Source organism: Paroedura picta, chromosome 1 (assembly GCF_049243985.1).
Source record: "Paroedura picta isolate Pp20150507F chromosome 1, Ppicta_v3.0, whole genome shotgun sequence".
Lineage (NCBI taxonomy): Eukaryota > Metazoa > Chordata > Lepidosauria > Squamata > Gekkonidae > Paroedura > Paroedura picta.
The window spans coordinates 187,421,807-187,445,227 of NC_135369.1; positions in this window are offsets into that span (position 1 = coordinate 187,421,807).

Below are 23,421 nucleotides of genomic sequence, written 5' to 3' on the forward strand. Positions count from 1 at the left end.
ACTTCCTTGTAAAAACAGGAAAATCAATAGGGATTTTCGTACGGATAAGTACCCAGTGAACCGTTCGTTTAGCTTTATATATTGTTCCGGGTGGGCGTTGTTTTGGTTTTTCGGAAATGTTAGACCTGTAAGAGAAAAATTTAAATGGTTGGGAAAGGCCATGGGATGTAGAAATATTTTTTTCATATTTTATTTCCTTGTAAAAACATGTAAATCAATAGGGTTTTTCGTACGGATAAGTGCCCAGTGAACGGTTCGTATAGCTTTATATATTGTTCCGGGTGGGCGTTGTTTTGGTTTTTAGGAAGTGTTAGACCTGTAAGAGAAAAATTTAAATGGTTGGGAAAGGCCATGGGATGTAGAAATATTTTTTTCACATATACTTCCTTGTAAAAACAGGTAAATCAATAGGGTTTTTCGTACGGATAAGTACGCAGTGAACGGTTCGTTTAGCTTTATATATTGTTCCGGGTGGGCGTTGTTTTGGTTTTTCGGAAGTGTTAGACCTGTAAGAGAAAAATTTAAATGGTTGGGAAAGGCCATGGGATGTAGAAATATTTTTTTCACATTTACTTCCTTGTAAAAACAGGTGAATCAATAGGGTTTTTCGTACGGATAAGTGCCCAGTGAACCGTACGTTTAGCTTTATATATTGTTCCGGGTGGGCGTTGTATTGTTTTTTCGGAAGTGTTAGACCTGTAAGAGAAAAATTTAAATGGTTGGGAAAGGCCATGGGATGTAGAAATATTTTTTTCACATTTTACTTCCTTGTAAAAACAGGAAAATCAATAGGGATTTTCGTACGGATAAGTACCCAGTGAACCGTTCGTTTAGCTTTATATATTGTTCCGGGTGGGCGTTGTTTTGGTTTTTCAGAAGTGTTAGACATGTAAGAGAAAAATTTAAATGGTTGGGAAAGGCCATGGGATGTAGAAATATTTTTTTCACATTTACTTCCTTGTAAAAACAGGTAAATCAATAGGGTTTTTCGTACGGATAAGTACCCAGTGAACGGTTCGTTTAGCTTTATATATTGTTCCGGGTGGGCGTTGTATTGGTTTTTCAGAAGTGTTAGACCTGTAAGAGAAAAATTTAAATGGTTGGGAAAGGCCATGGGATGTAGAAATATTTTTTTCACATTTTATTTCCTTTTAAAAAGAGGTAAATCAATAGGGATTTTCGTACGGATAAGTACCCAGTGAACGGTTCGTTTAGCTTTATATATTGTTCTGGGTGGGCGTTGTATTGGTTTTTTGGAAGTGTTAGACCTGTAAGAGAAAAATTTAAATGGTTGGGAAAGGCCATGGGATGTAGAAATATTTTTTTCACGTTTACTTCCTTGTAAAAACAGGTAAATCAATAGGGTTTTTCGTACGGATAAGTACCCAGTGAACGGTTCGTTTAGCTTTATATATTGTTCTGGGTGGGCGTTGTATTGGTTTTTTGGAAGTGTTAGACCTGTAAGAGAAAAATTTAAATGGTTGGGAAAGGCCATGGGATGTAGAAATATTTTTTTCACGTTTACTTCTTTGTAAAAACAGGTAAATCAATAGGGTTTTTCGTACGGATAAGTACCCAGTGAACGGTTCGTTTAGCTTTATATATTGTTCCGGGTGTGCGTTGAATTGGTTTTTCAGAAGTGTTAGACCTGTAAGAGAAAAATTTAAATGGTTGGGAAAGGCCATGAGATGTAGAAATATTCTTTTCACATTTTATTTCCTTGTAAAAACAGGTAAATCAATATGGTTTTTCGTACGGATAAGTGCCCAGTGAACGGTTCGTTTATCTTTATATATTCTTCCGGGTGGGCGTTGTATTGGTTTTTCTGAAGTGTTAGACCTGTAAGAGAAAAATTTAAATGGTTGGGAAAGGCCATGGGATGTAGAAATATTTTTTTCACATTTTACTTCCTTGTAAAAACAGGAAAATCAATAGGGATTTTCGTACGGATAAGTACCCAGTGAACCGTTCGTTTAGCTTTATATATTGTTCCGGGTGGGCGTTGTTTTGGTTTTTCGGAAGTGTTAGACCTGTAAGAGAAAAATTTAAATGGTTGGGAAAGGCCATGGGATGTAGAAATATTTTTTTCATATTTTATTTCCTTGTAAAAACATGTAAATCAATAGGGTTTTTCGTACGGATAAGTGCCCAGTGAACGGTTCGTATAGCTTTATATATTGTTCCGGGTGGGCGTTGTTTTGGTTTTTAGGAAGTGTTAGACTTGTAAGAGAAAAATTTAAATGGTTGGGAAAGGCCATGGGATGTAGAAATATTTTTTTCACATATACTTCCTTGTAAAAACAGGTAAATCAATAGGGTTTTTCGTACGGATAAGTACGCAGTGAACGGTTCGTTTAGCTTTATATATTGTTCCGGGTGGGCGTTGTTTTGGTTTTTCGGAAGTGTTAGACCTGTAAGAGAAAAATTTAAATGGTTGGGAAAGGCCATGGGATGTAGAAATATTTTTTTCACATTTACTTCCTTGTAAAAACAGGTAAATCAATAGGGTTTTTCGTACGGATAAGTGCCCAGTGAACCGTACGTTTAGCTTTATATATTGTTCCGGGTGGGCGTTGTATTGTTTTTTCGGAAGTGTTAGACCTGTAAGAGAAAAATTTAAATGGTTGGGAAAGGCCATGGGATGTAGAAATATTTTTTTCACATTTTACTTCCTTGTAAAAACAGGAAAATCAATAGGGATTTTCGTACGGATAAGTACCCAGTGAACCGTTCGATTAGCTTTATATATTGTTCCGGGTGGGCGTTGTTTTGGTTTTTCAGAAGTGTTAGACATGTAAGAGAAAAATTTAAATGGTTGGGAAAGGCCATGGGATTTAGAAATATTTTTTTCACATTTTACTTCCTTGTAAAAACAGGAAAATCGATAGAGATTTTCATACGGATAAGTACCCAGTGAACGGTTCGTTTATCTTTATATATTCTTCCGGGTGGGCGTTGTATTGGTTTTTCGGAAGTTTTAGACCTGTAAGAGAAAAATTTAAATGGTTGGGAAAGGCCATGGGATGTAGAAATATTTTTTTCACATTTTACTTCCTTGTAAAAACAGGAAAATCAATAGGGATTTTCGTACGGATAAGTACCCAGTGAACCGTTCGTTTAGCTTTATATATTGTTCCGGGTGGGCGTTGTTTTGGTTTTTAGGAAGTGTTAGACCTGTAAGAGAAAAATTTTAATGGTTGGGAAAGGCCATGGGATGTAGAAATATTTTTTTCACATTTTATTTCCTTGTAAAAACAGGTAAATCAATAGGGTTTTTCGTACGGATAAGTGCCCAGTGAACGGTTCGTTTAGCTTTATATATTGTTCCGGGTGGGCGTTGTTTTGGTTTTTAGGAAGTGTTAGACCTGTAAGAGAAAAATTTTAATGGTTGGGAAAGGCCATGGGATGTAGAAATATTTTTTTTCACATATACTTCCTTGTAAAAACAGGTAAATCGATAGGGATTTTCATACGGATAAGTACCCAGTGAACGGTTCGTTTATCTTTATATATTCTTCCGGGTGGGCGTTGTATTGGTTTTTCTGAAGTGTTAGACCTGTAAGAGAAAAATATAAATGGTTGGGAAAGCCCATGGGAAGTAGAAATATTTTTTTCACATTTACTTCCTTGTAAAAACAGGTAAATCAATAGGGTTTTTCGTACGGATAAGTGCCCAGTGAACCGTACGTTTAGCTTTATATATTGTTCCGGGTGGGCGTTGTATTGTTTTTTCGGAAGTGTTAGACCTGTAAGAGAAAAATTTAAATGGTTGGGAAAGGCCATGGGATGTAGAAATATTTTTTTCACATTTTACTTCCTTGTAAAAACAGGAAAATCAATATCGATTTTCGTACGGATAAGTACCCAGTGAACCGTTCGTTTAGCTTTATATATTGTTCCGGGTGGGCGTTGTTTTGGTTTTTCGGAAGTGTTAGACCTGTAAGAGAAAAATTTAAATGGTTGGGAAAGGCCATGGGATGTAGAAATATTTTTTTCACATTTTACTTCCTTGTAAAAACAGGAAAATCGATAGGGATTTTCATAGGGATAAGTACCCAGTGAACGGTTCGTTTATCTTTATACATTCTTCCGGGTGGGCGTTGTATTGGTTTTTCTGAAGTGTTAGACCTGTAAGAGAAAAATTTAAATGGTTGGGAAAGGCCATGGGATGTAGAAATATTTTTTTCACATTTACTTCCTTGTAAAAACAGGTAAATCAATAGGGTTTTTCGTACGGATAAGTACCCAGTGAACCGTACGTTTAGCTTTATATATTGTTCCGGGTGGGCGTTGTATTGTTTTTTTGTAAAGTGTTAGACCTGTAAGAGAAAAATTTAAATGGTTGGGAAAGGCCATGGGATGTAGAAATATTTTTTTCACATTTACTTCCTTGTAAAAACAGGTAAATCAATAGGGTTTTTCGTACGGATAAGTGCCCAGTGAACGGTTCGTTTAGCTTTATATATTGTTCTGGGTGGGCGTTGTTTTGGTTTTTAGGAAGTGTTAGACCTGTAAGAGAAAAATTTAAATGGTTGGGAAAGGCCATGGGATGTAGAAAGATTTTTTTCACATATACTTCCTTGTAAAAACAGGTAAATCGATAGGGATTTTCATACGGATAAGTACCCAGTGAACGGTTCGTTTATCTTTATTTATTCTTCCGGGTGGGCGTTGTATTGGTTTTTTGGAAGTGTTAGACCTGTAAGAGAAAAATTTAAATGGTTGGGAAAGGCCATGGGATGTAGAAATATTTTTTTCACATTTACTTCCTTGTAAAAACAGGTAAATCAATAGGGTTTTTCGTACGGATAAGTGCCCAGTGAACCGTACGTTTAGCTTTATATATTGTTCCGGGTGGGCGTTGTATTGTTTTTTCCGAAGTGTTAGACCTGTAAGAGAAAAATTTAAATGGTTGGGAAAGGCCATGGGATGTAGAAATATTTTTTTCACATTTTACTTCCTTGTAAAAACAGGAAAATCAATAGGGATTTTCGTACGGATAAGTACCCAGTGAACCGTTCGTTTAGCTTTATATATTGTTCCGGGTGGGCGTTGTATTGGTTTTTAGGAAGTGTTAGACCTGTAAGAGAAAAATTTAAATGGTTGGGAAAGGCCATGGGATGTAGAAATATTTTTTTCACATTTTATTTCCTTGTAAAAACAGGTAAATCAATAGGGTTTTTCGTACGGATAAGTGCCCAGTGAACGGTTCGTTTAGCTTTATATATTGTTCCGGGTGGGCGTTGTTTTGGTTTTTAGGAAGTGTTAGACCTGTAAGAGAAAAATTTAAATGGTTGGGAAAGGCCATGGGATGTAGAAATATTTTTTTCACATATACTTCCTTGTAAAAACATTTAAATCAATAGGGTTTTTCGTACGGATAAGTACCCAGTGAACGGTTCGTTTAGCTTTATATATTGTTCCGGGTGGGCGTTGTATTGGTTTTTCGGAAGTGTTAGACGTGTAAGAGAAAAATTTAAATGGTTGGGAAAGGCCATGGGATGTAGAAATATTTTTTTCACATTTTATTTCCTTGTAAAAACAGGTAAATCAATAGGGTTTTTCGTACGGATAAGTGCCCAGTGAACGGTTCGTTTAGCTTTATATATTGTTCCGGGTGGGCGTTGTATTGGTTTTTTGGAAGTGTTAGACGTGTAAGAGAAAAATTTAAATGGTTGGGAGAGGCCATGGGATGTAGAAATATTTTTTTCCTTGTAAAAACTTCCTTGTAAAAACAGGTAAATCAATAGGGTTTTTCGTACGGATAAGTACCCAGTGAACCGTTCGTTTAGCTTTATATATTGTTCCGGGTGGGCGTTGTATTGTTTTTTCGGAAGTGTTAGACCTGTAAGAGAAAAATTTAAATGGTTGGGAAAGGCCATGGGATGTAGAAATATTTTTTTCACATTTTACTTCCTTGTAAAAACAGGAAAATCAGTAGGGATTTTCGTACGGATAAGTACCCAGTGAACCGTTCGTTTAGCTTTATATATTGTTCCGGGTGCGCGTTGTTTTGGTTTTTCGGAAGTGTTAGACCTGTAAGAGAAAAATTTAAATGGTTGGGAAAGGCCATGGGATGTAGAAATATTTTTTTCACATTTTATTTCCTTGTAAAAACAGGTAAATCAATAGGGTTTTTCGTACGGATAAGTGCCCAGTGAACGGTTCGTTTAGCTTTATATATTGTTCCGGGTGGGCGTTGTTTTGGTTTTTAGGAAGTGTTAGACCTGTAAGAGAAAAATTTAAATGGTTGGGAAAGGCCATGGGATGTAGAAATATTTTTTTCACATATACTTCCTTGTAAAAACATTTAAATCAATAGGGTTTTTCGTACGGATAAGTACCCAGTGAACGGTTCGTTTAGCTTTATATATTGTTCCGGGTGGGCGTTGTATTGGTTTTTCGGAAGTGTTAGACGTGTAAGAGAAAAATTTAAATGGTTGGGAAAGGCCATGGGATGTAGAAATATTTTTTTCACATTTACTTCCTTTTAAAAACAGGTAAATCAATAGGGTTTTTCGTACGGATAAGTACCCAGTGAACGGTTCGTTTAGCTTTATATATTGTTCCGGGTGGGCGTTGTATTGGTTTTTCAGAAGTGTTAGACCTGTAAGAGAAAGATTTAAATGGTTGGGAAAGGCCATGGGATGTAGAAATATTTTTTCACATTTTATTTCCTTTTAAAAACAGGTAAATCAATAGGGATTTTCGTACGGATAAGTACCCAGTGAACGGTTCGTTTAGCTTTATATATTGTTCCGGGTGGGCGTTGTATTGGTTTTTTGGAAGTGTTAGACGTGTAAGAGAAAAATTTAAATGGTTGGGAGAGGCCATGGGATGTAGAAATATTTTTTTCCTTGTAAAAACTTCCTTGTAAAAACAGGTAAATCAATAGGGTTTTTCGTACGGATAAGTACCCAGTGAACGGTTCGTTTAGCTTTATATATTGTTCCGGGTGGGCGTTGTATTGGTTTTTCAGAAGTGTTAGACCTGTAAGAGAAAAATTTAAATGGTTGGGAAAGGCCATGGGATGTAGAAATATTTTTTTCACATTTTATTTCCTTTTAAAAACAGGTAAATCAATAGGGATTTTCGTACGGATAAGTACCCTGTGAACGGTTCGTTTAGCTTTATATATTGTTCCGGGTGGGCGTTGAATTGGTTTTTCAGAAGTGTTAGACCTGTAAGAGAAAAATTTAAATGGTTGGGAAAGGCCATGGGTTGTAGAAATATTTTTTTCACATTTTACTTCCTTATAAAAACAGGAAAATCAATAGGGATTTTCGTACGGATATGTACCCAGTGAACGGTTCTTTTAGCTTTATATATTGTTCCGGGTGGGCGTTGTATTGGTTTTTCGGAAGCGTTAGACCTGTAAGGAAAAAATTTAAATGGTTGGGAAAGGCCATGAGATGTAGAAATATTTTTTTCACATTTTATTTCCTTGTAAAAACCGGTAAATCAATAGGGTTTTTCGTACAGATAAGTGCCCAGTGAACGGTTTGTTTAGCTTTATACATTGTTCCGGGTGGGCGTTGTATTGTTTTTTCGGAAGTGTTAGACCTGTAAGAGAAAAATTTAAATGGTTGGGAAAGGCCATGGGATGTAGAAATATTTTTTTCACATTTTAATTCCTTGTAAAAACAGTAAAATCGATAGGGATTTTCATACGGATAAGTACCCAGTGAACGGTTCGTTTATCTTTATATATTCTTCCGGGTGGGCGTTGTATTGGTTTTTCTTAAGTGTTAGACCTGTAAGAGAAAAATTTAAATGGTTGGGAAAGGCCATGGGATGTAGAAATATTTTTTTCACATTTACTTCCTTGTAAAAACAGGTAAATCAATAGGGTTTTTCGTACGGATAAGTACCCAGTGAACCGTTCGTTTAGCTTTATATATTGTTCCGGGTGGGCGTTGTATTGTTTTTTCGGAAGTGTTAGACCTGTAAGAGAAAAATTTAAATGGTTGGGAAAGGCCATGGGATGTAGAAATATTTTTTTCACATTTTACTTCCTTGTAAAAACAGGAAAATCAATAGGGATTTTCGTACGGATAAGTACCCAGTGAACGGTTCGTTTAGCTTTATATATTGTTCCGGGTGGGCGTTGTTTTGGTTTTTCGGAAGTGTTAGACCTGTAAGAGAAAAATTTAAATGGTTGGGAAAGGCCATGGGATGTAGAAATATTTTTTTCACATTTTACTTCCTTGTAAAAACAGGAAAATCGATAGGGATTTTCATACGGATAAGTACCCAGTGAACGGTTCGTTTATCTTTATATATTCTTCCGGGTGGGCGTTGTATTGGTTTTTCGGAAGTGTTAGACCTGTAAGAGAAAAATTTAAATGGTTGGGAAAGGCCATGGGATGTAGAAATATTTTTTTCACATTTTACTTCCTTGTAAAAACAGGAACATCAATAGGGATTTTCGTACGGATAAGTACCCAGTGAACCGTTCGTTTAGCTTTATATATTGTTCCGGGTGGGCGTTGTTTTGGTTTTTCGGAAGTGTTAGACCTGTAAGAGAAAAATTTAAATGGTTGGGAAAGGCCATGGGATGTAGAAATATTTTTTTCACATTTTATTTCCTTGTAAAAACAGGTAAATCAATAGGGTTTTTCGTACGGATAAGTGCCCAGTGAACGGTTCGTTTAGCTTTATATATTGTTCCGGGTGGGCGTTGTTTTGGTTTTTAGGAAGTGTTAGACCTGTAAGAGAAAAATTTAAATGGTTGGGAAAGGCCATGGGATGTAGAAATATTTTTTTCACATATACTTCCTTGTAAAAACAGGTAAATCAATAGGGTTTTTCGTACGGATAAGTACCCAGTGAACGGTTCGTTTAGCTTTATATATTGTTCCGGGTGGGCATTGAATGGGTTTTTCAGAAGTGTTAGACCTGTAAGAGAAAAATTTAAATGGTTGGGAAAGGCCATGGGATGTAGAAATATTTTTTTCACATTTTACTTCCTTGTAAAAACAGGAAAATCAATAGGGATTTTCGTACGGATAAGTACCCAGTGAACGGTTCGTTTAGCTTTATATATTGTTCCGGGTGGGCGTTGTTTTGGTTTTTCGGAAGTGTTAGACCTGTAAGAGAAAAATTTAAATGGTTGGGAAAGGCCATGGGATGTAGAAATATTTCTTTCACATTTTACTTCCTTGTAAAAACAGGAAAATCGATAGGGATTTTCATACGGATAAGTACCCAGTGAACGGTTCGTTTATCTTTATATATTGTTCCGGGTGGGCGTTGTATTGGTTTTTCGGAAGTGTTCGACCTGTAAGAGAAAAATTTAAATGGTTGGGAAAGACCATGGGATGTAGAAATATTTTTTCACATTTTACTTCCTTGTAAAAACAGGAAAATCAGTAGGGATTTTCGTACGGATAAGTGCCCAGTGAACGGTTTGTTTAGCTTTATACATTGTTCCGGGTGGGCGTTGTATTGTTTTTTCGGAAGTGTTAGACCTGTAAGAGAAAAATTTAAATGGTTGGGAAAGGCCATGGGATGTAGAAATATTTTTTTCACATTTTACTTCCTTGTAAAAACAGGAAAATCAATAGGGATTTTCGTACGGATAAGTACCCAGTGAACGGTTCGTTTAGCTTTATATATTGTTCCGGGTGGGCGTTGTTTTGGTTTTTCGGAAGTGTTAGACCTGTAAGAGAAAAATTTAAATGGTTGGGAAAGGCCATGGGATGTAGAAATATTTTTTTCACATTTTATTTCCTTGTAAAAACAGGTAAATCAATAGGGTTTTTCGTACGGATAAGTGCCCAGTGAACGGTTCGTTTAGCTTTATATATTGTTCCGGGTGGGCGTTGTTTTGGTTTTTAGGAAGTGTTAGACATGTAAGAGAAAAATTTAAATGGTTGGGAAAGGCCATGGGATGTAGAAATATTTTTTTCACATATACTTCCTTGTAAAAACAGGTAAATCAATAGGGTTTTTCGTACGGATAAGTACCCAGTGAACGGTTCGTTTAGCTTTATATATTGTTACGGGTGGGCGTTGTTTTGGTTTTTCGGAAGTGTTAGACCTGTAAGAGAAAAATTTAAATGGTTGGGAAAGGCCATGGGATGTAGAAATATTTTTTTCACATTTTATTTCCTTTTAAAAACAGGTAAATCAATAGGGATTTTCGTACGGATAAGTACCCAGTGAACGGTTCGTTTAGCTTTATATATTGTTCCGGGTGGGCGTTGAATGGGTTTTTCAGAAGTGTTAGACCTGTAAGAGAAAAATTTAAATGGTTGAGAAACGCCATGGGATGTAGAAATATTTTTTTCACATTTTACTTCCTTGTAAAAACAGGAAAATCGATAGGGATTTTCATACGGATAAGTACCCAGTGAACGGTTCGTTTATCTTTATATATTCTTCTGGGTGGGCGTTGTATTGGTTTTTCAGAAGTGTAAGACCTGTAAAAGAAAAATTTAAATGGTTGGGAAAGGCCATGGGATGTAGAAATATTTTTTTCACATTTACTTCCTTGTAAAAACAGGTAAATCAATAGGATTTTTCGTACGGATAAGTACCCAGTGAACCGTTCGTTTAGCTTTATATATTGTTCCGGGTGGGAGTTGTATTGGTTTTTCGGAAGTGTTAGACCTGTAAGAGAAAAATTTAAATGGTTGGCAAAGGCCATGGGATGTAGAAATATTTCTTTCACATTTTACTTCCTTGTAAAAACAGGAAAATTGATAGGGATTTTCATACGGATAAGTACCCAGTGAACGGTTCGTTTATCTTTATATATTGTTCCGGGTGGGCGTTGTATTGGTTTTTCGGAAGTGTTCGACCTGTAAGAGAAAAATTTAAATGGTTGGGAAAGGCCATGGGATGTAGAAATATTTTTTCACATTTTACTTCCTTGTAAAAACAGGAAAATCAGTAGGGTTTTTCGTACGGATAAGTGCCCAGTGAACGGTTTGTTTAGCTTTATACATTGTTCCGGGTGGGCGTTGTATTTTATTTTCGGAAGTGTTAGACCTGTAAGAGAAAAATTTAAATGGTTGGGAAAGGCCATGGGATGTAGAAATATTTTTTTCACATTTTACTTCCTTGTAAAAACAGGAAAATCGATAGGGATTTTCATACGGATAAGTACCCAGTGAACGGTTCGTTTATCTTTATATATTCTTCCTGGTGGGAGTTGTATTGGTTTTTCTGAAGTGTTAGACCTGTAAGAGAAAAATTTAAATGGTTGGGAAAGGCCATGGGATGTAGAAATATTTTTTTCACATTTACTTCCTTGTAAAAACAGGTAAATCAATAGGGTTTTTCGTACGGATAAGTACCCAGTGAACCGTTCATTTAGCTTTATATATTGTTCCGGGTGGGCGTTGTATTGTTTTTTCGGAAGTGTTAGACCTGTAAGAGAAAAATTTAAATGGTTGGGAAAGGCCATGGGATGTAGAAATATTTTTTTCACATTTTACTTCCTTGTAAAAACAGGAAAATCAATAGGGATTTTCGTACGGATAAGTACCCAGTGAACCGTTCGTTTAGCTTTATATATTGTTCCGGGTGGGCGTTGTTTTGGTTTTTCGGAAGTGTTAGACCTGTAAGAGAAAAATTTAAATGGTTGGGAAAGGCCATGGGATGTAGAAATATTTTTTTCACATTTTATTTCCTTGTAAAAACAGGTAAATCAATAGGGTTTTTCGTACGGATAAGTGCCCAGTGAACGGTTCGTTTAGCTTTATATATTGTTCCGGGTGGGCGTTGTTTTGGTTTTTAGGAAGTGTTAGACATGTAAGAGAAAAATTTAAATGGTTGGGAAAGGCCATGGGATGTAGAAATATTTTTTTCACATATACTTCCTTGTAAAAACAGGTAAATCAATAGGGTTTTTCGTACGGATAAGTACCCAGTGAACGGTTCGTTTAGCTTTATATATTGTTCCGGGTGGGCGTTGTATTGGTTTTTCGGAAGTGTTAGACCTGTAAGAGAAAAATTTAAATGGTTGGGAAAGGCCATGGGATGTAGAAATATTTTTTTCACATTTTATTTCCTTTTAAAAACAGGTAAATCAATAGGGATTTTCGTACGGATAAGTACCCAGTGAACGGTTCGTTTAGCTTTATATATTGTTCCGGGTGGGCGTTGTTTTGGTTTTTAGGAAGTGTTAGACATGTAAGAGAAAAATTTAAATGGTTGGGAAAGGCCATGGGATGTAGAAATATTTTTTTCACACATACTTCCTTGTAAAAACAGGTAAATCAATAGGGTTTTTCGTACGGATAAGTACCCAGTGAACGGTTCGTTTAGCTTTATATATTGTTCCGGGTGGGCGTTGTATTGTTTTTTCGGAAGTGTTAGACCTGTAAGAGAAAAATTTAAATGGTTGGGAAAGGCCATGGGATGTAGAAATATTTTTTTCACATTTTAATTCCTTGTAAAAACAGTAAAATCGATAGGGATTTTCATACGGATAAGTACCCAGTGAACGGTTCGTTTATCTTTATATATTCTTCCGGGTGGGCGTTGTATTGGTTTTTCTTAAGTGTTAGACCTGTAAGAGAAAAATTTAAATGGTTGGGAAAGGCCATGGGATGTAGAAATATTTTTTTCACATTTACTTCCTTGTAAAAACAGGTAAATCAATAGGGTTTTTCGTACGGATAAGTACCCAGTGAACCGTTCGTTTAGCTTTATATATTGTTCCGGGTGGGCGTTGTATTGTTTTTTCGGAAGTGTTAGACCTGTAAGAGAAAAATTTAAATGGTTGGGAAAGGCCATGGGATGTAGAAATATTTTTTTCACATTTTACTTCCTTGTAAAAACAGGAAAATCAATAGGGATTTTCGTACGGATAAGTACCCAGTGAACGGTTCGTTTAGCTTTATATATTGTTCCGGGTGGGCGTTGTTTTGGTTTTTCGGAAGTGTTAGACCTGTAAGAGAAAAATTTAAATGGTTGGGAAAGGCCATGGGATGTAGAAATATTTTTTTCACATTTTACTTCCTTGTAAAAACAGGAAAATCGATAGGGATTTTCATACGGATAAGTACCCAGTGAACGGTTCGTTTATCTTTATATATTCTTCCGGGTGGGCGTTGTATTGGTTTTTCGGAAGTGTTAGACCTGTAAGAGAAAAATTTAAATGGTTGGGAAAGGCCATGGGATGTAGAAATATTTTTTTCACATTTTACTTCCTTGTAAAAACAGGAACATCAATAGGGATTTTCGTACGGATAAGTACCCAGTGAACCGTTCGTTTAGCTTTATATATTGTTCCGGGTGGGCGTTGTTTTGGTTTTTCGGAAGTGTTAGACCTGTAAGAGAAAAATTTAAATGGTTGGGAAAGGCCATGGGATGTAGAAATATTTTTTTCACATTTTATTTCCTTGTAAAAACAGGTAAATCAATAGGGTTTTTCGTACGGATAAGTGCCCAGTGAACGGTTCGTTTAGCTTTATATATTGTTCCGGGTGGGCGTTGTTTTGGTTTTTAGGAAGTGTTAGACCTGTAAGAGAAAAATTTCAATGGTTGGGAAAGGCCATGGGATGTAGAAATATTTTTTTCACATATACTTCCTTGTAAAAACAGGTAAATCAATAGGGTTTTTCGTACGGATAAGTACCCAGTGAACGGTTCGTTTAGCTTTATATATTGTTCCGGGTGGGCATTGAATGGGTTTTTCAGAAGTGTTAGACCTGTAAGAGAAAAATTTAAATGGTTGGGAAAGGCCATGGGATGTAGAAATATTTTTTTCACATTTTACTTCCTTGTAAAAACAGGAAAATCAATAGGGATTTTCGTACGGATAAGTACCCAGTGAACGGTTCGTTTAGCTTTATATATTGTTCCGGGTGGGCGTTGTTTTGGTTTTTCGGAAGTGTTAGACCTGTAAGAGAAAAATTTAAATGGTTGGGAAAGGCCATGGGATGTAGAAATATTTCTTTCACATTTTACTTCCTTGTAAAAACAGGAAAATCGATAGGGATTTTCATACGGATAAGTACCCAGTGAACGGTTCGTTTATCTTTATATATTGTTCCGGGTGGGCGTTGTATTGGTTTTTCGGAAGTGTTCGACCTGTAAGAGAAAAATTTAAATGGTTGGGAAAGACCATGGGATGTAGAAATATTTTTTCACATTTTACTTCCTTGTAAAAACAGGAAAATCAGTAGGGATTTTCGTACGGATAAGTGCCCAGTGAACGGTTTGTTTAGCTTTATACATTGTTCCGGGTGGGCGTTGTATTGTTTTTTCGGAAGTGTTAGACCTGTAAGAGAAAAATTTAAATGGTTGGGAAAGGCCATGGGATGTAGAAATATTTTTTTCACATTTTACTTCCTTGTAAAAACAGGAAAATCAATAGGGATTTTCGTACGGATAAGTACCCAGTGAACCGTTCGTTTATCTTTATATATTGTTCCGGGTGGGCGTTGTTTTGGTTTTTCGGAAGTGTTAGACCTGTAAGAGAAAAATTTAAATGGTTGGGAAAGGCCATGGGATGTAGAAATATTTTTTTCACATTTTATTTCCTTGTAAAAACAGGTAAATCAATAGGGTTTTTCGTACGGATAAGTGCCCAGTGAACGGTTCGTTTAGCTTTATATATTGTTCCGGGTGGGCGTTGTTTTGGTTTTTAGGAAGTGTTAGACATGTAAGAGAAAAATTTAAATGGTTGGGAAAGGCCATGGGATGTAGAAATATTTTTTTCACATATACTTCCTTGTAAAAACAGGTAAATCAATAGGGTTTTTCGTACGGATAAGTACCCAGTGAACGGTTCGTTTAGCTTTATATATTGTTACGGGTGGGCGTTGTTTTGGTTTTTCGGAAGTGTTAGACCTGTAAGAGAAAAATTTAAATGGTTGGGAAAGGCCATGGGATGTAGAAATATTTTTTTCACATTTTATTTCCTTTTAAAAACAGGTAAATCAATAGGGATTTTCGTACGGATAAGTACCCAGTGAACGGTTCGTTTAGCTTTATATATTGTTCCGGGTGGGCGTTGAATGGGTTTTTCAGAAGTGTTAGACCTGTAAGAGAAAAATTTAAATGGTTGAGAAACGCCATGGGATGTAGAAATATTTTTTTCACATTTTACTTCCTTGTAAAAACAGGAAAATCGATAGGGATTTTCATACGGATAAGTACCCAGTGAACGGTTCGTTTATCTTTATATATTCTTCTGGGTGGGCGTTGTATTGGTTTTTCAGAAGTGTAAGACCTGTAAAAGAAAAATTTAAATGGTTGGGAAAGGCCATGGGATGTAGAAATATTTTTTTCACATTTACTTCCTTGTAAAAACAGGTAAATCAATAGGATTTTTCGTACGGATAAGTACCCAGTGAACCGTTCGTTTAGCTTTATATATTGTTCCGGGTGGGAGTTGTATTGGTTTTTCGGAAGTGTTAGACCTGTAAGAGAAAAATTTAAATGGTTGGCAAAGGCCATGGGATGTAGAAATATTTCTTTCACATTTTACTTCCTTGTAAAAACAGGAAAATTGATAGGGATTTTCATACGGATAAGTACCCAGTGAACGGTTCGTTTATCTTTATATATTGTTCCGGGTGGGCGTTGTATTGGTTTTTCGGAAGTGTTCGACCTGTAAGAGAAAAATTTAAATGGTTGGGAAAGGCCATGGGATGTAGAAATATTTTTTCACATTTTACTTCCTTGTAAAAACAGGAAAATCAGTAGGGTTTTTCGTACGGATAAGTGCCCAGTGAACGGTTTGTTTAGCTTTATACATTGTTCCGGGTGGGCGTTGTATTTTATTTTCGGAAGTGTTAGACCTGTAAGAGAAAAATTTAAATGGTTGGGAAAGGCCATGGGATGTAGAAATATTTTTTTCACATTTTACTTCCTTGTAAAAACAGGAAAATCGATAGGGATTTTCATACGGATAAGTACCCAGTGAACGGTTCGTTTATCTTTATATATTCTTCCTGGTGGGAGTTGTATTGGTTTTTCTGAAGTGTTAGACCTGTAAGAGAAAAATTTAAATGGTTGGGAAAGGCCATGGGATGTAGAAATATTTTTTTCACATTTACTTCCTTGTAAAAACAGGTAAATCAATAGGGTTTTTCGTACGGATAAGTACCCAGTGAACCGTTCATTTAGCTTTATATATTGTTCCGGGTGGGCGTTGTATTGTTTTTTCGGAAGTGTTAGACCTGTAAGAGAAAAATTTAAATGGTTGGGAAAGGCCATGGGATGTAGAAATATTTTTTTCACATTTTACTTCCTTGTAAAAACAGGAAAATCAATAGGGATTTTCGTACGGATAAGTACCCAGTGAACCGTTCGTTTAGCTTTATATATTGTTCCGGGTGGGCGTTGTTTTGGTTTTTCGGAAGTGTTAGACCTGTAAGAGAAAAATTTAAATGGTTGGGAAAGGCCATGGGATGTAGAAATATTTTTTTCACATTTTATTTCCTTGTAAAAACAGGTAAATCAATAGGGTTTTTCGTACGGATAAGTGCCCAGTGAACGGTTCGTTTAGCTTTATATATTGTTCCGGGTGGGCGTTGTTTTGGTTTTTAGGAAGTGTTAGACATGTAAGAGAAAAATTTAAATGGTTGGGAAAGGCCATGGGATGTAGAAATATTTTTTTCACATATACTTCCTTGTAAAAACAGGTAAATCAATAGGGTTTTTCGTACGGATAAGTACCCAGTGAACGGTTCGTTTAGCTTTATATATTGTTCCGGGTGGGCGTTGTATTGGTTTTTCGGAAGTGTTAGACCTGTAAGAGAAAAATTTAAATGGTTGGGAAAGGCCATGGGATGTAGAAATATTTTTTTCACATTTTATTTCCTTTTAAAAACAGGTAAATCAATAGGGATTTTCGTACGGATAAGTACCCAGTGAACGGTTCGTTTAGCTTTATATATTGTTCCGGGTGGGCGTTGTTTTGGTTTTTAGGAAGTGTTAGACATGTAAGAGAAAAATTTAAATGGTTGGGAAAGGCCATGGGATGTAGAAATATTTTTTTCACATATACTTCCTTGTAAAAACAGGTAAATCAATAGGGTTTTTCGTACGGATAAGTACCCAGTGAACGGTTCGTTTAGCTTTATATATTGTTCCGGGTGGGCGTTGTATTGGTTTTTCGGAAGTGTTAGACCTGTAAGAGAAAAATTTAAATGGTTGGGAAAGGCCATGGGATGTAGAAATATTTTTTTCACATTTTATTTCCTTTTAAAAACAGGTAAATCAATAGGGATTTTCGTACGGATAAGTACCCAGTGAACGGTTCGTTTAGCTTTATATATTGTTCCGGGTGGGCGTTGAATGGCTTTTTCAGAAGTGTTAGACCTGTAAGAGAAAAATTTAAATGGTTGGGAAAGGCCATGGGATGTAGAAATATTTTTTTCACATTTTACTTCCTTATAAAAACAGGAAAATCAATAGGGATTTTCGTACGGATAAGTACCCAGTGAACGGTTCGTTTAACTTTATATATTGTTCCGGGTGGGCGTTGTATTGGTTTTTCGGAAGCGTTAGACCTGTAAGAGAAAAATTTAAATGGTTGGGAAAGGCCATGAGATGTAGAAATATTTTTTTCACATTTTATTTCCTTGTAAAAACAGGTAAATCAATAGGGTTTTTCGTACTTATAAGTGCCCAGTGAACGGTTTGTTTAGCTTTATACATTGTTCCGGGTGGGAGTTGTATTGTTTTTTCGGAAGTGTTAGACCTGTAAGAGAAAAATTTAAATGGTTGGGAAAGGCCATGGGATGTAGAAATATTTTTTTCACATTTTACTTCCTTGTAAAAACAGGAAAATCGATAGGGATTTTCATACGGATAAGTACCCAGTGAACGGTTCGTTTATCTTTATATATTCTTCCGGGTAGGCGTTGTATTGGTTTTTCTGAAGTGTTAGACCTGTAAGAGAAAAATTTAAATGGTTGGGAAAGGCCATGGGATGTAGAAATATTTTTTTCACATTTACTTCCTTGTAAAAACAGGTAAATCAATAGGGTTTTTCGTACGGATAAGTACCTAGTGAACCGTTCGTTTAGCTTTATATATTGTTCCGGGTGGGCGTTGTATTGTTTTTTCAGAAGTGTTAGACCTGTAAGAGAAAAATTTAAATGGTTGGGAAAGGCCATAGGATGTGGAAATATTTTTTTCACATTTTACTTCCTTGTAAAAACAGGAAAATCAATAGGGATCTTCGTACGGATAAGTACCCAGTGAACGGTTCGTTTAGCTTTATATATTGTTCCGGGTGGGCGTTGTTTTGGTTTTTCGGAAGTGTTAGACCTGTAAGAGAAAAATTTAAATGGTTGGGAAAGGCCATGGGATGTAGAAATATTTTTTTCACATTTTACTTCCTTGTAAAAACAGGAAAATCGATAGGGATTTTCATACGGATAAGTACCCAGTGAACGGTTCGTTTATCTTTATATATTGTTCCGGGTGGGCGTTGTATTGGTTTTTCGGAAGTGTTAGACCTGTAAGAGAAAAATTTAAATGGTTGGGAAAGGCCATGGGATGTAGAAATATTTTTTCACATTTTACTTCCTTGTAAAAACAGGAAAATCAGTAGGGATTTTCGTACGGATAAGTACCCAGTGAACCGTTCGTTTAGCTTTATATATTCTTCCGGGTGGGCGTTGTATTGTTTTTTCTGAAGTGTTAGACCTGTAAGAGAAAAATTTAAATGGTTGGGAAAGGCCATGGGATGTAGAAATATTTTTTTCACATTTACTTCCTTGTAAAAACAGGTAAATCAATAGGGTTTTTCGTACGGATAAGTACCCAGTGAACCGTTCGTTTAGCTTTATATATTCTTCCGGGTGGGCGTTGTATTGTTTTTTCGGAAGTGTTAGACCTGTAAGAGAAAAATTTAAATGGTTGGGAAAGGCCATGGGATGTAGAAATATTTTTTTCACATTTTACTTCCTTGTAAAAACAGGAAAATCAATAGGGATTTTCGTACGGATAAGTACCCAGTGAACCGTTCGTTTAGCTTTATATATTGTTCCGGGTGGGCGTTGTTTTGGTTTTTCGGAAGTGTTAGACCTGTAAGAGAAAAATTTAAATGGTTGGGAAAGGCCATGGGATGTAGAAATATTTTTTTCACATTTTATTTCCTTGTAAAAACAGGTAAATCAATAGGGTTTTTCGTACGGATAAGTGCCCAGTGAACGGTTCGTTTAGCTTTATATATTGTTCCGGGTGGGCGTTGTTTTGGTTTTTAGGAAGTGTTAGACCTGTAAGAGAAAAATTTAAATGGTTGGGAAAGGCCATGGGATGTAGAAATATTTTTTTCACATTTTACTTCCTTGTAAAAACAGGAAAATCGATAGGGATTTACATACGGATAAGTACCCAGTGAACGGTTCGTTTATCTTTATATATTCTTCCGGGTGGGTGTTGTATTGGTTTTTCTGAAGTGTTAGACCTGTAAGAGAAAAATTTAAAAGGTTGGGAAAGGCCATGGGATGTAGAAATATTTTTTTCACATTTACTTCCTTGTAAAAACAGGTAAATCAATAGGGTTTTTCGTACGGATAAGTACCCAGTGAACCGTTCGTTTAGCTTTATATATTGTTCCGGGTGGGCGTTGTATTGTTTTTTCGGAAGTGTTAGACCTGTAAGAGAAAAATTTAAATGGTTGGGAAAGGCCATGGGATGTAGAAATATTTTTTTTCACATTTTACTTCCTTGTAAAAACAGGAAAATCAATAGGGATTTTCGTACGGATAAGTACCCAGTGAACGGTTCGTTTAGCTTTATATATTGTTCCGGGTGGGCGTTGTTTTGGTTTTTCGGAAGTGTTAGACCTGTAAGAGAAAAATTTAAATGGTTGGGAAAGGCCATGGGATGTAGAAATATTTTTTTCACATTTTACTTCCTTGTAAAAACAGGAAAATCGATAGGGATTTTCATACGGATAAGTACCCAGTGAACGGTTCGATTATCTTTATATATTCTTCCGGGTGGGCGTTGTATTGGTTTTTCGGAAGTGTTAGACCTGTAAGAGAAAAATTTAAATGGTTGGGAAAGGCCATGGGATGTAGAAATATTTTTTCACATTTTACTTCCTTGTAAAAACAGGAAAATCAATAGGGATTTTCGTACGGATAAGTACCCAGTGAACCGTTCGTTTAGCTTTATATATTGTTCCGGGTGGGCGTTGTTTTGGTTTTTCGGAAGTGTTAGACTTGTAAGAGAAAAATTTAAATGGTTGGGAAAGGCCATGGGATGTAGAAATATTTTTTTCACATTTTATTTCCTTGTAAAAACAGGTAAATCAATAGGTTTTTTCGTACGGATAAGTGCCCAGTGAACGGTTCGTTTAGCTTTATATATTGTTCCGGGTGGGCGTTGTTTTGGTTTTTCGGAAGTGTTAGACCTGTAAGAGAAAAATTTAAATGGTTGGGAAAGGCCATGGGATGTAGAAATATTTTTTTCACATATACTTCCTTGTAAAAACAGGTAAATCAATAGGGTTTTTCGTACGGATAAGTACCCAGTGAACGGTTCGTTTAGCTTTATATATTGTTCCGGGTGGGCGTTGTATTGGTTTTTCGGAAGTGTTAGACCTGTAAGAGAAAAATTTAAATGGTTGGGAAAGGCCATGGGATGTAGAAATATTTTTTTCACATTTACTTCCTTGTAAAAACAGGTAAATCAATAGGGTTTTTCGTACGGATAAGTACCCAGTGAACGGTTCGTTTAGCTTTATATATTGTTCCGGGTGGGCGTTGTATTGGTTTTTCGGAAGTGTTAGACCTGTAAGAGAAAAATTTAAATGGTTGGGAAAGGCCATGGGATGTAGAAATATTTTTTTCACATTTTATTTCCTTTTAAAAACAGGTAAATCAATAGGGATTTTCGTACGGATAAGTACCCAGTGAACGGTTCGTTTAGCTTTATATATTGTTCCGGGTGGGCGTTGAATGGGTTTTTCAGAAGTGTTAGACCTGTAAGAAAAAAATTTAAATGGTTGGGAAAGGCCATGGGATGTAGAAATATTTTTTTCACATTTTACTTCCTTATAAAAACAGGAAAATCAATAGGGATTTTCGTACGGATAAGTACCCAGTGAACGGTTCGTTTAGCTTTATATATTGTTCCGGGTGGGCGTTGTATTGGTTTTTCGGAAGCGTTAGACCTGTAAGAGAAAAATTTAAATGGTTGGGAAAGGCCATGAGATGTAGAAATATTTTTTTCACATTTTATTTCCTTGTAAAAACAGGTAAATCAATAGGGTTTTTCGTACATATAATTGCCCAGTGAACAGTTTGTTTAGCTTTATACATTGTTCCGGGTGGGCGTTGTATTGTTTTTTTGGAAGTGTTAGACATGTAAGAGAAAAATTTAAATGGTTGGGAAAGGCCATGGGATGTAGAAATATTTTTTTCACATTTTACTTCCTTGTAAAAACAGGAAAATCGATAGGGATTTTCATACGGATAAGTACCCAGTGAACGGTTCGTTTATCTTTATATATTCTTCCGGGTGGGCGTTGTATTGGTTTTTCTGAAGTGTTAGACCTGTAAGAGAAAAATTTAAATGGTTGGGAAAGGCCATGGGATGTAGAAATATTTTTTTCACATTTACTTCCTTGTAAAAACAGGTAAATCAATAGGGTTTTTCGTACGTATAAGTACCTAGTGAACCGTTCGTTTAGCTTTATATATTGTTCCGGGTGGGCGTTGTATTGTTTTTTCGGAAGTGTTAGACCTGTATGAGAAAAATTTAAATGGTTGGGAAAGGCCATGGGATGTAGAAATATTTTTTCACATTTTACTTCCTTGTAAAAACAGGAAAATCAATAGGGATTTTCGTACGGATAAGTACCCAGTGAACCGTTCGTTTAGCTTTATATATTGTTCCGGGTGGGCGTTGTTTTGGTTTTTCGGAAGTGTTAGACCTGTAAGAGAAAAATTTAAATGGTTGGGAAAGGCCATGGGATGTAGAAATATTTTTTTCACATTTTATTTCCTTGTAAAAACAGGTAAATCAATAGGTTTTTTCGTACGGATAAGTGCCCAGTGAACGGTTCGTTTATCTTTATATATTGTTCCGGGTGGGCGTTGTATTGGTTTTTCGGAAGTGTTAGACCTGTAAGAGAAAAATTTAAATGGTTGGGAAAGGCCATGGGATGTAGAAATATTTTTTCACATTTTACTTCCTTGTAAAAACAGGAAAATCAGTAGGGATTTTCGTACGGATAAGTACCCAGTGAACCGTTCGTTTAGCTTTATATATTCTTCCGGGTGGGCGTTGTATTGTTTTTTCTGAAGTGTTAGACCTGTAAGAGAAAAATTTAAATGGTTGGGAAAGGCCATGGGATGTAGAAATATTTTTTTCACATTTACTTCCTTGTAAAAACAGGTAAATCAATAGGGTTTTTCGTACGGATAAGTACCCAGTGAACCGTTCGTTTAGCTTTATATATTCTTCCGGGTGGGCGTTGTATTGTTTTTTCGGAAGTGTTAGACCTGTAAGAGAAAAATTTAAATGGTTGGGAAAGGCCATGGGATGTAGAAATATTTTTTTCACATTTTACTTCCTTGTAAAAACAGGAAAATCAATAGGGATTTTCGTACGGATAAGTACCCAGTGAACCGTTCGTTTAGCTTTATATATTGTTCCGGGTGGGCGTTGTTTTGGTTTTTCGGAAGTGTTAGACCTGTAAGAGAAAAATTTAAATGGTTGGGAAAGGCCATGGGATGTAGAAATATTTTTTTCACATTTTATTTCCTTGTAAAAACAGGTAAATCAATAGGGTTTTTCGTACGGATAAGTGCCCAGTGAACGGTTCGTTTAGCTTTATATATTGTTCCGGGTGGGCGTTGTTTTGGTTTTTAGGAAGTGTTAGACCTGTAAGAGAAAAATTTAAATGGTTGGGAAAGGCCATGGGATGTAGAAATATTTTTTTCACATTTTACTTCCTTGTAAAAACAGGAAAATCGATAGGGATTTTCATACGGATAAGTACCCAGTGAACGGTTCGTTTATCTTTATATATTCTTCCGGGTGGGTGTTGTATTGGTTTTTCTGAAGTGTTAGACCTGTAAGAGAAAAATTTAAAAGGTTGGGAAAGGCCATGGGATGTAGAAATATTTTTTTCACATTTACTTCCTTGTAAAAACAGGTAAATCAATAGGGTTTTTCGTACGGATAAGTACCCAGTGAACCGTTCGTTTAGCTTTATATATTGTTCCGGGTGGGCGTTGTATTGTTTTTTCGGAAGTGTTAGACCTGTAAGAGAAAAATTTAAATGGTTGGGAAAGGCCATGGGATGTAGAAATATTTTTTTCACATTTTACTTCCTTGTAAAAACAGGAAAATCAATAGGGATTTTCGTACGGATAAGTACCCAGTGAACGGTTCGTTTAGCTTTATATATTGTTCCGGGTGGGCGTTGTTTTGGTTTTTCGGAAGTGTTAGACCTGTAAGAGAAAAATTTAAATGGTTGGGAAAGGC